This window comes from Phascolarctos cinereus, unplaced genomic scaffold (assembly GCF_003287225.1).
Source record: "Phascolarctos cinereus isolate Bilbo 61053 unplaced genomic scaffold, phaCin_HiC Scaffold_4;HRSCAF=312, whole genome shotgun sequence".
Lineage (NCBI taxonomy): Eukaryota > Metazoa > Chordata > Mammalia > Diprotodontia > Phascolarctidae > Phascolarctos > Phascolarctos cinereus.
The window spans coordinates 596,198,476-596,212,929 of NW_027555847.1; the positions used below are offsets into that span (position 1 = coordinate 596,198,476).

The 14,454-nt window shown below is 39.4% G+C and overlaps 1 pseudogene; it reads right to left on the reverse strand.

The window, feature by feature from the left end:
- Nucleotides 1-240: 240 nt before the first annotated feature.
- Nucleotides 241-11,963, reverse strand: LOC110195265 (la-related protein 7 pseudogene; annotated as a pseudogene).
- Nucleotides 11,964-14,454: the final 2,491 nt, after the last annotated feature.

Sequence of the window (14,454 nt, forward strand, 5' to 3'; positions counted from 1 at the left end):
ACTTCATTCAGGGCCATCTCCAGTTGTCCTGACCCTGCCACTGAACCCAGATGGCTGTGGAGGAGAAAGTGAGGCTGGTGACTTTGCACAGCCCTCTCTCCCTTAAATCCAATTCACTTGCAAGTCATGGCATCACCTCCCCGATGTCATGATGCTCTTTGAGAATGAAGGACAAACAACAACAACAAAAGCATTCAGTGAATTTAAAAGTCCTGAAGGTAAAGCAAAATTAAAATCTTTTCAATTATATTCCAAAAAACAAATGTATTGATTTGCTTGTTGAGTCTTGGACAGTCTAATTGTTTTTTAGCTTTGTTCATCAATTTTTCTGTTCCCCATTTGATTTCACAGGGTTGATCCAGTTTAGCCTGCCTATCTACTAAAACCTTCTGCCAGTATCTCTGTTCATGGTCACCAGAGAGGGATCTTAAATTTCTAATTATATTTCATTTTAATTTTTTTATGTGCTTTGATTGCTGCTTGAGCATCCTCTGGAGTTTTAAAGCTAGCATGGCACCCCATATCTTCTGGCACATCAACACAAGCAACTTCAGATATTACTGCCAAGGTGGCCTGGAGGTGTTTCCTGATTGGCAGGGGATCTGTGCTAATGATCTTCACAATCAATCCACTCATAAACTGGGGTCCCATTGTGTTAACCTTCTCAGAAGGCTGACAGTCTTCACTATTTGGATGGCTGTTTTTTATTTCAGGATCTGTGTCTGTCTGCCCTCAATTCTCAGACTTTATTTAGGATTGTTTTCTTTTAAAGAAGCCATGTTGGCTTTCTACAGAGCCAAATATTCTTTTTTCAATTCCATCCATTCACTCTTGGATAATATGCCCAATGGTATGACCTCCTATCCATTTTGTGTCTCTTTATGCTTCTTAATTCTGTTTTCTTTTTGGTTTTTAAAAGGGATCCATCCCTCATATCTCCAGTGTCTTTCTCCTTTTCAGTAGAGACTTCTAAATCCTTATAATCCTTTGGCATTTCAGCTTTTGAATGCTCATCTTAACACTTTATTCCTTCAGAGAGCTTTTCTTGATTTTTGAACTTGATATCAATGTATCCATATCTCCAGAATTATTTCTCTCCTCTTCCCTCCCCCAGCTTCTTAGAGTAAACCCAACACTTCAGGTCCTTCATTTATTTTTTTCTGCTTCTTACAGGGTGGCCTTTGGATATCTGAACTACCCACTTCTGAGCCTTCCAATGTTGTCCTGTGCTTTTTAAGCTTGTTTAAATGTTATAAATGTTCATCACTGGTGTCTGTAGTTGTTTCCTTGGTCTCCACTTTGGTAAATGAAAAAAAGCTATATTTTTAAAGAAAAATCCATATCTTCAGTCTCAAAGTACTTAAATTTGACTTGAATACCTTCCTTTTTTATTTTATTTATTTATAATGAGCTTCACAAACTCCAAAGCATTATGTAAATGTTAGTTATTATTGCTATCATGTTCTTCTCAACTTTTTTGATGGCATTCAGTTAGAAATAGGACAAGTCCCTAGACTGCTATTATTTATGTATATTTGATGTCCTTCAGACTACTATGCAAAAAGATAAAATTATTACTTTTTTTAAAAGAAAAATAAAGATTATCAAGATGTAACCTCACCTTCTGTAAATTTACTGAAAACGGTTTTTTTGGTGAGGTAATTGGGGTTAAGTGACTTGCCCAGGGTCACACAGCTAGTAAGTGTTAAGTGTCTGAGGCTGGATTTGAACTCAGGTCCTCCTGAGTCCAAGGCCAGAGCTCTATTCACTGTACTGAAACCATTTTTGGGACAACTTTAGTAGCAGGTGGGATGACAGGCATGACATGTATCTCATCTTTTCCCCACATGAGTTTGATTTCTTCTGTCAGATTTATATATTTTGAAAGTTTTTGATTGGGATTCCATGCAGTTTGGAGATTATCAGTATTTTATATGGTAGTATATTAAAAGTGTTGTTCTTATATTATTATGACATACTCTTTAATAATTTCTGATGGAAATGATCTGATCCTGAATCACTATTGGTTGGTTAGCACCAAAATGACATCACTAATCTAGAGTCAAGTTTTAGCATATCTGATCAGACCACTACTAGCTCACGATGTTCTACTACAGGCTGGGCACAAATAGTCCACGTCAGTCTCTAAGTTTGCATATCTTGCATTTCCTTTGAGCTATTTCAATTCTAAATATTTGTATAGCAAGTTATTGATATAAGGCATTCTAAGAAGAAAATGCAAAAAAAGAAATTAATCCATTTCTTTTAAGAAAAACAAATTTTAGTAGTGTTGCAGTAAAAACGTGCAATAAAGAGAAACTGAGACATGAAAGTCCAAGCAAAATCTATTTATGAGCAAGTTTAGCAAATGCCAATAATGGAGGTATAACAGAGGCCCCTCATTGACCAAAGACACACCTTACAGTCAGAGCCACCTTTTGTGTAGTTTGGTTACATAAGATCTACTGGTGCCAACTAACCTCAGACTGTGATTGGTCCAGAATTCTGCTTACAAAAGGTTTGGGGGCAGGGTGGTTCCAGAATCCATAGTAACAAGAAAAATACAGAGTTGAAAAACATTTATAAATTCCCCAACCACCTATCACTATATGTCCCCCTTTATCACAGAGACCCACTTCTAGGAAAAACACCTCCTGAATAGGTTAAATCATCCTCCATCTATCTTCTTTATCTCCCTCAAGAGCTAGGTCCAGCCTCAGTTGTGTTCACAGTCTCCTACAAAGCCTTTTACAGACTTTTCCAACAAGGCCTATACAAAATAAATTTAAATCTAAGTCCTAGAAGTTTGTTACAGTGATTACTAAAACTCTTTAACTATTAATCAATCAGTAATCAATAATCAATTTCACAATAGCCAACTGTGAAATTAGTAAGTAGAATTTCTGTTTCACAAAAATAGCTGTATCCTTTTCAAGTTCCATGGTTTTTTTTGATTTTATTAATTTATTTTGATTTATCAACAATCACTTCCATATGCTTTTGAGTTGAAAATTTTTCTCCCCCTTTATCCCACCCACCCTCCCCAAGACGAGGCACAATCTCATATAGGCTTTACGTTTACATTCCTATTAAACATATTTTCACATTAATGAAGTTGTAAGTAAGAATTAAAACCAATAGGAGGAACCATCAGAAAGATGAAACAAAACTCAACAGAAGGTAAAAATAAGTGATAGCGATTCGACTTCCATAGTTCTTTCTTTGGATATGGACAGCATTTTCCATTTCGAGGCCTGTGGAGATGTCTTAGATCCTTGTAATGCTGAGAAGGGTTCAGTTTAACAATATTAGTCAACGCATAACGTGGCTGTTATTGTGTACAAAGTCCTCTTGGTTCTGCTCACTTCACTCAGCATCAGACCATATAAGTCTTTCCAGGTTTTTCTGAAGTCAGCCTGTTCATCATTTCTTATAGCACAATAGTATTCCATTACATTCATATACCACAACTTGCTCAGCCATTCCCCAATTGATGGGCATCCTCTCAATTTCCAATTCTTTGCCACCACAAAAAGAGCTGCTATGAATATTTTTGTACATGTGGGTCCTTTTCCCATTTGTTTGATCTCTTTGGGATATAGCCCTAGAAGTGCTATTGCTGGATCAAAGGGTATGCACATTTTTGTAGCCCTTTGGGCATAGTTCCAAATTGTTCTCCAAAATGGTTGGATCATTCATTCACAACTACCAACAATGTATTGTTCCAATTTTCCCACATCTCTCCAACATTTATCATTTTCCTGTTTTGTCATGTTGGCCAATCTGATAGGTGTGATGTGGTACCTCAGAGTTGTTTTGATTTGCATTTCTCTAATCAATAACAATTTAGAGCATTTTTTCATATGACTATAGATGGCTTTAATTTCTTCATCTGAGAACTGTCTGTTCATATCCTTTGACCATTTATCAATTGGGGAATGGCTTGTGTTCTTATAAATTTGTCTTAATTCTCTATATATTTTAGAAATGAGGCCTTTATCAGAGAGACTGGTTGTAAAAATTCTTTCCCAATTTTCTACCTTCCTTCTAATCTTAGTTGCATTGGCTTTGTTTGTGCAAAAACTTTTCAATTTAATATAATCAAAATTATCCATTTTGCTTTTCATAATGTTCTCTATCTCCTGTTTGGTCATGAATTCTTCTGTTCTCCATAGATCTGATAGGTAAACTATTCCTTGTTCTCCCAGTTTACTTATGGTATCAGCTCAAGTTCCATATTTTAAAGACTGAAAGTGTAAAGTTCAAAATTCCAGTATGGACAGTTCCCCATTGACAAAAAAGTATAGCCCCTCCATGCCATGGATTGCTGACATTAAAGGAAAAAACATTACATGGTGGAAATCCTTCTAATGAACTGCCTTTCCAGACTTATCTAGACTGGTCCTCAGGTGTCAAATACAGAAAGTCTATCAGTAGACCTATAACTGGAGCCTTTCTAGCACTGTAGGACCTACTCCAATTCAATCCAACAAGTTTTTCTTGAGTGCCTAATATGAATAGGGCACTAGGAATACAAACCCCACCCCATCCCCCAAAAAACTCATGGCTTCCCTCCAGGTGCTTACATTCTATTGGAGGAGTTTGAGCTCTGCTTCCCACCCCACCCCCATAGCCTTTAAGAACTTAAGGATATTTTCACTCCATCATATGAAGGATGTTAGTGGAGGAAATAAAATTAAGGTCAAAATAAACCTAAGTTTTGACATATTTATAAAAAGCTGAAGTAACAAAACCCAGCCCTTAATATTTTTCTATTTTTAAGTATGGAATTTATATCATGGTTATGGTATAGATACATCATAGTTCATACTGCAAAGTGTTTGTATTGCATTATTTATATAATCCAACTATCCTATTTGCTTATTAAAATATAAAGACAATAAAGATAATAAAAAAGAAAAACATTCTAGGTAGAAATAGTTTTCTCTGCATGGCATATATTTTCCCATTTACCAATTTTCCATTGTATCACTATCACTGGGGAAAATAGCATAAAAACAGGATTAAGTTTGGACAAACAAAGACTGCTATGAAAGTGATTGTGAGGTTACAAAACAATTACAGTCTCAGGTGGGGAATAAGGAGGCCACCAGCTTTTAAAAAACAAAGACTCCATTTTCAAGGAAGAGCTCCCTAGTGAGAAAAAGATGTTCATTTGTTACATGACAAAGGAAATGTTGCTTGAAAGTGTCTTGCAGGTTTCCATGAAGTTCCAAGAATTATATTTTAAAGTAGAACAGAAATATTAAGAGTTGAAGAAATCTCCTGAATTAATAGCAAGAAGCTGCCACCAGAATAAATACAGAAATGAGCTGCTAGAATAGAAAAATGTGATGACAAATCCAAAGTGAGAGAAAATAAATCCACAACATTGGAGAAGTATATACCAAAGCACATAGTAGGCATGCCAACTCAATACAATTCAATCCAATCTAACCTAACCTAACAAGCATTAATTAATCCCCTGCCATCTTCAAGGCACTGGGAATACCAAGGCAGAGCAAAAGACAGTCTTTGCCTTCAGGTTATGATTATGTGGTGATATTCATGAAGGGACCTCATGGACCATCTTTCTAGTCCAAGACTTCATTTTACAGATTAAGAAACTGAGGTTAAAGGAGATTAAGGAATTTGTCCAAAGTCACACAGGTAGTGACAGAGGGTCAATTTGGAGTCAAGTCCTCCAACTCCACAGTCAACACTCTTCACTATCCTTCACTGTCCTCAAGGATTTCATTCCACTGAATAATTCTTCCACCCAATAAATACTGCTTGCTTCAAAATACGTGGAATGTGAAGGAGCTTGCAGAACAACCTCTGTGTTTGCATGTGCAAAAAGGGATGATGTCATATCTTTGACCTTCAAAAGTTTAACGCAACCTGAACTCATTGGTGTGTTTTCCCATCCTCTCATCCAGAGCAATCCTTGACCATGGGTGTCTTTAAAAGATCTATCCAACATGATGGAGTTCTTCATCTTGGTCTTTTAATAAAGATCTCTCAGGCCTTCATGCTATATGAAAACAAACAAACAAAATCAACAACTTTTAAACATTTTTCACACTCCTGAGCCAAAGTAATGAAAATTCACTTTGAAAAGGCCAATTTCAGAGGCAAAATTAGCCAAATTAAGTTGATACCTTTTTTTAAAAAAATGTTTAGGCAATTGCCCCTGGTCACACAGCTAGTAAGTGTTAAGTGTTTGATCTGAGGTCGGATTTGAACTCAGTTCCTCCTGACTTCAGGGCTGGTGCTCTATCCACTGCCGAGCTGCCCCCTAAGTCGATACTCTCACCAGACTTTTTGTCGTAGATTAATTTCTATGATCCTTTAGAAAAGAAGTGATGAAAGATCTGGAAACAAAATAGATGCTTATCAATTGAGGAATGGATGAACAAACACATTGGGTTACATGAATGTAATGGAATATTACTGTCTTTGAGAAATGATGAATGTGATGAAGAGAAAGAAGGGTTAATTTATTTGAACTGATACAAAGTAAAGTAAGAAGAAACAGAAAAAGAAGATACATAGTGGCTTCAACAATGGAAATAAGAAAAAAACCCCAGCAAAACAGTTGAACCTGAATGCTATGAAACTACAGTGACCAAGCTTGGCCTCCAAAAGATGTGAGAAGGCACCTCTTCCCGTTTCTTTTCACAGGTGGGGGATTTTGGATGCAGAACACTGCATGTTCTGTCCAGTTTTGCTTAACTACTTTTTTTTTGCCTTTCTTTTTTATTCTTTGTTAATTGGGATGGTTCTCAGGGTGGAAATGCATATCAAGAAATAAAGTGATGTTAAACTGAAAGGTATCAAATACATTTTTTTTAAAACATTGGAGTGCTGAATTTACTGGGGAGGCAGAAGAAAGACCGCATGAGAGGGCTCTTTTAAAATGGGGGTGTCACAAAGCAGATTTTTAAAGCATTAGTGTTTTCACAGTTCTATGATGTTTGAACTTAATTCTTTACATCTGGCTTGGCTCTTCTCCTGCCCTGGCAGTGTCCATGACCTAAGAATCTGCTGGGTGCTGGTTCTCCCTCCAGGCTCATGCCAGGCTGGTTTGCCTGGCATCTAGAGCAGCTCAGTCTACTTGTTAATTAACCAGTCTGTAACTTGACCTCGTGATTTAAAAATAGCTTCAAAACAGGACCAGCCTCGTCTCAGAATCTTCCAGGGCATCACCTCACGTGTTTAGTACTACTGAAACAGCTGCTCAAGTGGAACTAAACTTTTTATAACCCCCACCAGCACTTTCTGCCTTACAGAGCTTTCTGGGATTTATCGCAAATTTTTTAGAGCTCTCCTTAGGACCATGTTTAGGCAAAGGACTTTCCACTTCAACTCTGCAGCCCTCCCCTCCTCCCTTCTCTCCCAGTTCCTTACCTCCCTCAACTTCTGAGTCCTAAGTAAGGCTGTGCTGGTAAATGTTTAACAATTGGCTTTCTGAAGGGAAAAAAATACTTTAAAATTTAATCTGTATTATTAATGTTTTCTCCATCATTTCCTTGAGTCTACACAATCAGCAAAACAATAAATCAAGTCCTGATTTGCTCCCTTTGCACATTTCTGAGGTATAGACGCTCAGACTGAAAATGTAACAGTCTGCTCTCTCCAGACAGTATGAGTTGTCTCCAGCACACCCCTGACCCTAAGCATTGGGTGGGGGCAGTGATGACATCAAATCCAGATGTACTTCTCCTAAGGGAGTCTGAGTAGCACCCCCGCCACTACATGGGAGAATCGCAAAGTCCCAGCTCTTAATCTGTGTGTGGTCTTGGAGCTGAAAGCCCCAGCACACTGCTCAGCTGAAGGCCCACTGCTACCAGCCAGCTCTTACAGGAAAATTTGGAAGCACATGAAAGAAACTTTCCCATAAGCCTCCCCACACTGCCTGCCTGTCTGGGGACACCATCTACTTTTCTTCCTCCTCCTACCCCAATCTTCCTCTCACCCAGGTCCTCGTTAAGGTCCGGGCCCTCAGGGAAGTTCCTGGCTATGCCTGCTTCTTAGTGGTAAGAAGGGGGCAGCTAGCCCTGTGAAGATCTGGTTTTTCCCTGCCCTCCAGCCAGAGGAGGCTCTGTCCCCTCTGGCACAGGGAGATTGTGCAGGTCTCTGCTTGTTGGAACAGGACTTGAGTCAGCTAGGGACTCCCAGCTGCCGCCTCCTACGTTCAGGGTAGGTAGGGGCAGAAAAGGATGTGCAGTTAACTGGTAGATGGGAATTAAGCAGAAGAAAAGAAACTCAAAGCAGTTGTTTTGTGGGAGCAAAACATAATGCCACAATGAAGCAAGGCCTAAAATGTTCTCTCTGAGAGCTCCAGTCTGGCTCCAGGCTGTTCCTTCCCCTGCACCCCCCCCTTTAAATTTAAATACACAACTCCTCCCCAATTTCACCTCTATACACTGTGTGGAGAAGACTAAAACTCCCAGGCTGAAAATATTTTCTCTCCCTCCTCAAATTTTCCTGGAGCACTTGGTTTGAATCTCTCTGCCTCCTACATTTTGCTTTGTATTTACTTATCTGTTTACATATCATATCCCCCAGTAGAATGTAAATTCTTTTCAGGCAGAGATGTTTGGGTTTTGTTTTACATCTTCAAGTCTGTACCACAGTGTCTTGTACTAGAGTGCATTTAATAATGACTGTTGTAATTTATCCTGAATGGCCTTGTATTGTGTTGTATTTCTGGTTTTGTTTTTTTTATTTCTAGCACATTATCAAACTCATATAAGGTGCTTAAAATGTTTGTTGAATTGAATCAGTGATTTTCCTTGTCATCTTGCCAGCTCTGGTGCCCTTAGACATGCAGGCCTCGTGTATTTCACCTAAAGAGTCTACTTATGGTGCAGCAAACCTTTCTTTATATCACATCAAAAGCAGCAGCCCTGTCCCTCAGGACCCTACTCCTTGCTAGCTGATAAAAGTGGTCCTACTTCATCATGTGCAGCTGTTGTTGTTCGTCCTTTGTTTTCAAAGTGGACCACTGACATCACAGGTGATATCTTGACTTGCTCATGAATTGGATTTAAGTGAGGCAGAGTCGCACTAAGTCATCAACCTCACTCTCTCTTCCTGAGTCACAGCAGTCCAGTGGTAGGACAAAAGTCAAGATGATTGACCATGTGCTGAGATGCAGTGGATGACCTTGGTGTCTTCAATGTCTGACCAAGCTCTAAGCACTCCTGCTTCGGCTGCCTTCCTGGCCCTCAGAACAAATTGTTCTCATCTGTCCATTCCACAGGGGAAAGTCTTCACATGCTTGGTGGCACAGTAGATAGAGTGCCAGGCCTGAAGTCAGGAAGATTCTTCTTCCTGAGTTCAAATCTGGCCTCAGACACTAGCTATGTGACCCTGGGCAAGTACTTAACCCTATTAACCTCAGTTGCTTATCTGTAAAATGAGCTAGAGAAGGAAATGGCAAACCACTCTAGTATCTTTGCCAAGAAAACCCAAATGGGGTCACAAAGAGTCAGACATGACTGACAACAACAGATGCTGATCTCTTAATATGGCATGCTTCCAATGTTACACTTTGGAGATGATGTTTTAATCCAAAGGAGTGATTCTGATGGCGGAAATGTTGAGGTTTAGGGGTGCTGGGATCCTGAAACAGTAACACAGGTCCTGCCTTTAATGAATTAGACCCAAGCCTTCTTTCAGCCAAAGACAAGGTTTATTAGAACACTGGTCAAGGTAGGCATGATTCTAAAAATCTGCCATATTGGCCAGACTTTTAAGGAATCTAAGCACTTTAATGGAGTCAATATGGATCTTATATGCAGAAAGACTGTGGGAAGGATCTAGGAATGGCCAAGTAGTCTGGGGTGACTATGAGGTAACAGAGGAGCCAGGGACTTGGACCAAGTGGCCAAAGGAGAATGGGGTCTAGATGGTATTAAGAGTGGGAAGTAGTGGTTGGGGGGAGGGGTGTCTGTGATCCAGAGGTAACAGACAATGAAGGGCTGGGCTAGGTTAGAGGTAACAGAATTGGGAGATTGGGTATGTGGCTGCAAGGAAAGGTGGGTTGGGATGGGTCAGTGCCTCAGGTGAACACCAGAGACTTGAAAGTTCAAGGAAGTTGAGGGCCCATGCCCCGTCAGAAATTTCAGTTACTTCCGTTAGCAAGCAGGTAAGAGATATTTTGGAGAGTTGGAGTACCTCTTCAACAACCTTCTAAAACGTTAGATATTCAAATACTTTACCTGTGCCTAAAACCAAAACTGACAGGCACAGTTTCTAGGTGTTCCCAGCACCTGGATCAATGAGTTTTGAAGGGGAGTGACAGTTCCTGGCTTCCCTCTGTGGCAAATATTGCCCTAATTGGTTTACAGGAGATAATTTTGTTTGAGGGTTTTTAAGGAAGGTACAATAATAACAACAAAAGGGTTTGATTTTTAGTCCAAAGCACACTGTAATTACAGCAATATTCAGGGTATATATTTAGGGACAAGAACATGGAAGAACATAGATAGGAATGGACTTATATTCATTGCCAAACTGTTCCACCAGCCACCTAAAGTAATAACACGTGATTGCTTAAGATCTGACATGGCAGCATTCCTTTCTCTGGCTTGCTCGTGTTGGCCACATTACATGGAGGTTTTAGAGGCTGGAAAGGAGGAGGAGTGTCCCTAGAAAAGAGAGGTTAGGGTCAGTCATGCGAATAAACAACTGCTTAATGATAACTAAACTAACTAAACTAAAAGTAATCTAAACTAAAAACTAATCTAAATACAACTAAGCTAAAAAGTAATCATAACATAATTTACACTTATACAGGCTTTAAGTTTTATGTAGTGCATTTACCATAACAACCCTGTAAGACAGGTTTATTCTCTTTTTCACAGGTGAGAGAACTGAGGTTGAATTGCCCATGGCCACATGTTCAAGAAGTATCTTAGTAAGGATTCAAACCCAGGTCTGCTGATTCCACCATGCCACCTAAGCACAAGTGGTATGAGACAATGTGGTATAGGGGAAAGAACATTGTAAATTAGAAATGGGGCAGCTAAGTGGTTAAATGGATAGAGTGCCTGCCCTAGAGTCAGGAGGACCTGAGTTCAAATCCAGCCTCAGACATTTACTAGCTGTGTGACCCTGGAGAAGTCACTTTACCCTGTTTGCCTCAGTTCCTCATCTGTAAAATGAGCTGGTGAATGAAATGGCAAACCACTCTAGTACCTCTGCCAAGAAAACCCCAAATGGGATCACAAAGAGTCAGACAACTGAAAAGCAACTAAATAACAACAAAATTAGAAGACTTAGGTTCAAATCTAGCAGCTGACACTTAATAGCCATGTAACCTTGAGCAAGGTATTTCACTTCTCTGGGCCTCAGTTTTCTCATCAGTAGAATTGGGATGGTAATACTTCTGCTACCGAATAGTACATATATCCACAGTGTTGTTTGGAAGTATACACTTTTAAAAGTACTTATTTTGAAAATTACACTTGCTGTGATATGAGCATAATGTGAATTTTGTGTTTGTTCATATAGTTTCTTCTGTGATAAATACTAGGTGAACAAAAACCATACCCAGGAATATACAGAATATACAAAACTCTCTGTCTCTCTGTCTCTGTCTCTGTCTTTCTCTCTCTCTCTCTCTCTCTCTCTCTCTCTCTCTCTCTCTCTCTCTCTCACACACACACACACACACACACACACACACACACATACACACACTACCTAGCTAGCTAGTTGCCTTATTTGATCACACATGACATCCTACAAGATTGCATTTTGGTATTTTTTTAACATCTGTGAACTTTCCTATTGAAAAATAACGCACATTGCACTTCCCAAATCCTGTCCATTCTGTCTCCACAATATCTATCATATCCATCCTCTCCTATATTTATATTGCCACCACCCTACTTCAGACCTTCTTGCCTAGACTATGATAACATCCTCCTGTCTGGTCTCCTTACCTCCATTCTTTCATCTATCCTTGATACTGTTGTTAAAATAATCTTCCTAACGCACAAGTGTGACCATCCCTTTTATGCTCTAAAATTTTGATAAAGTACAAATTCTTCATCCTGGAGTTCAAAGCCATCCACAATTGGGCTCCAGCTTACTTTTCTAGCCTCTTACTTCCTTTTACACACTAGGCATTCTAGCCAATTAGTCAACTAGCTATTTTCCTGTATCATTCTTCCCTCTCCCACCTAGTATTCAAACTATATTCTCTTACCCCTTATTGAAAGGAACTTCTTTCACCTGTTAAAAACCTTCTCTTCCTTCAAGGCCTGTCTCAGCTGCCAGCTTTCTCTTATCTACCCATCCAAAAGTGATCTCTCTCTTATGCTCTCTGGCTCCCTTATGTAACTCCATCCTGAGGCTGACTATGAGTGATGAGTCCCTAGTTCATGAGAAGGCACAGCCACAATCTCCTCACTCATTTTCTCACTCTGTACTTCCCATTCACCTTCTGGCCTGTTCTAGCTCCACACTTGCTACCTGCCTGCCCCATCATCCCTTCTTCCCAGCCCCCTCCTTTCCAGTTCCCCATTATGTTTTGTCTTGCCCAGTTAGAATAAAAAGTTCCTTGGGTGTAAGGACCATGTTGTTTTCTTGTTTTGGTATCCTCAGCACCTAACATAGTACCTGGCATATAATTAGCACTTATAAATGCTTGCTCTATCTTTCCATCTATCTATCTATCTATCTATCTATCTATCTATCTATCTATCTATCTATCTGCCTATCTATCTGTCTGTCTATCCATCTATACAATACCTATTACCTATTTCTTAAATACTTTACCTAAGTTCCTTATTATACTTTGCCTTCAATCATACTTACTTCTGTAAATTTGTAGTTCCACCCCTCCATTCCATTTTAAGAGCTCTGAAGGGAGAGTTGTATTTTTACATTCTTTGAAAAACATATTATCCACAGTCTGAATGTTCATTGATATTTTTTCTTTTTGCATCACCTACAGTTCCCAATGTATTACTCCCCTTCTCCTGCCAGAGAGCCAGTCTTTATAACAAAAAATTATAAGGGGGTGGGGAGAGAGTTCCATAAAACCATTCAACACATCAAGAAAGTCTGACATTATTTGCAGTGTTCTACATCCATGACAGATATGAAAAATTCAAAGACAGTTGGGAAGACTTATATGAGCTAATGCAAGAAAGGTGAACAGAACCCCAGAGAATAACTCATACAATGACCACAATGATGTAAAAGGAAATAACTCTGAAAAACTTCAGAACTTGGATCAAGGCAGTGATCTATCTGCCTTCAGAGAATTGACAGTAAAACATACCTCAGTCAGTCAATAAACATTTGTTAAGAACCTACTGTGCTAAGCTCTTGAGATACAAAGACAAAATATAGTCCCTTGCCCTCAAAGAGCCCACAGTCTAATGCAGAAAGACAACACATAAAAATAGCTGAAAAGGGGAAGGGAGAAAAGAGAGTACTTGTCCTGAGAGCATGATGAAGTCCTATAGCCAGGTGGAAAATGATAAAGTGTCTGCCCTGGGCAGCCTTCATAAATAGAGGATCTGGGAGGAGCTATGTGATGTCCACTGTCCAGCATCTCCAAGCAGGAGTGAGGAGCCCAAACAGCAGGGAGTACTGAAGAGGTGTGAGTTTCAGAGTTGATTTGATTATCATCACCACTGTCATCATTATCATCTGGAGGTGTGGCAGCTGACAGTTGTATGGCACTTACGATGTGCCATACAATTACGATTTTTATCTTGCAGGAAGATGAGTTTCTAGAGACAATAGTGAAGTCCAGGGAAGCAGCAAAGTGGGAAATTAAGTCAGTCAGTTAATAAGTGTGTTTTTAAGTGCCCACTATGTATCAGGCACTGTGCTAAGCTTTTAGAATACAAAGAAAAGCAAAAGACAGTCCCAGCTCCCAAGGAGCTCACAGTACAACAGAGACAACACGCAAACAGCTATGTCCAAACAAGATGCATACAGGATAAATTGGAGATAATCAAGTAGAGGAAAGGCACTAACAATAAGGGGAGAGGAGAGATTAGAAAGGATTCTGGCATGGGTCTTGAAGGAAGCCAAGAGGCAGAGATAAACTAATTAGTTAGCATGCCAGAGTCTCTGCTCCTTGTCAGAATTAATCAGACAATTGTTCCACCAAGAACAGCCATGCACCACCACCCACGGAATAAGGACTAGTCTGTGTGACAACTCTTTCTGAAAAGGTGGTGAACTATAGGTATGGAATGATGTAAACATTATATTTGTTTTCCTCCCCAACTCGTGTACCCCTTACACTCTTCTTTCCACCCCTACCTTTTTATGTGTTATCTTTCCCCCATTCGAATATAGGTTCTTTGAGGGCAGGGATGTCTTTATTTTTGCTTGTATTTGTGCTTTAGCACAGTGCTGGGTGCATGGTAAACTCTTAATAAATGTTTGATGACTGCTTGCTTACCTATTCATTAT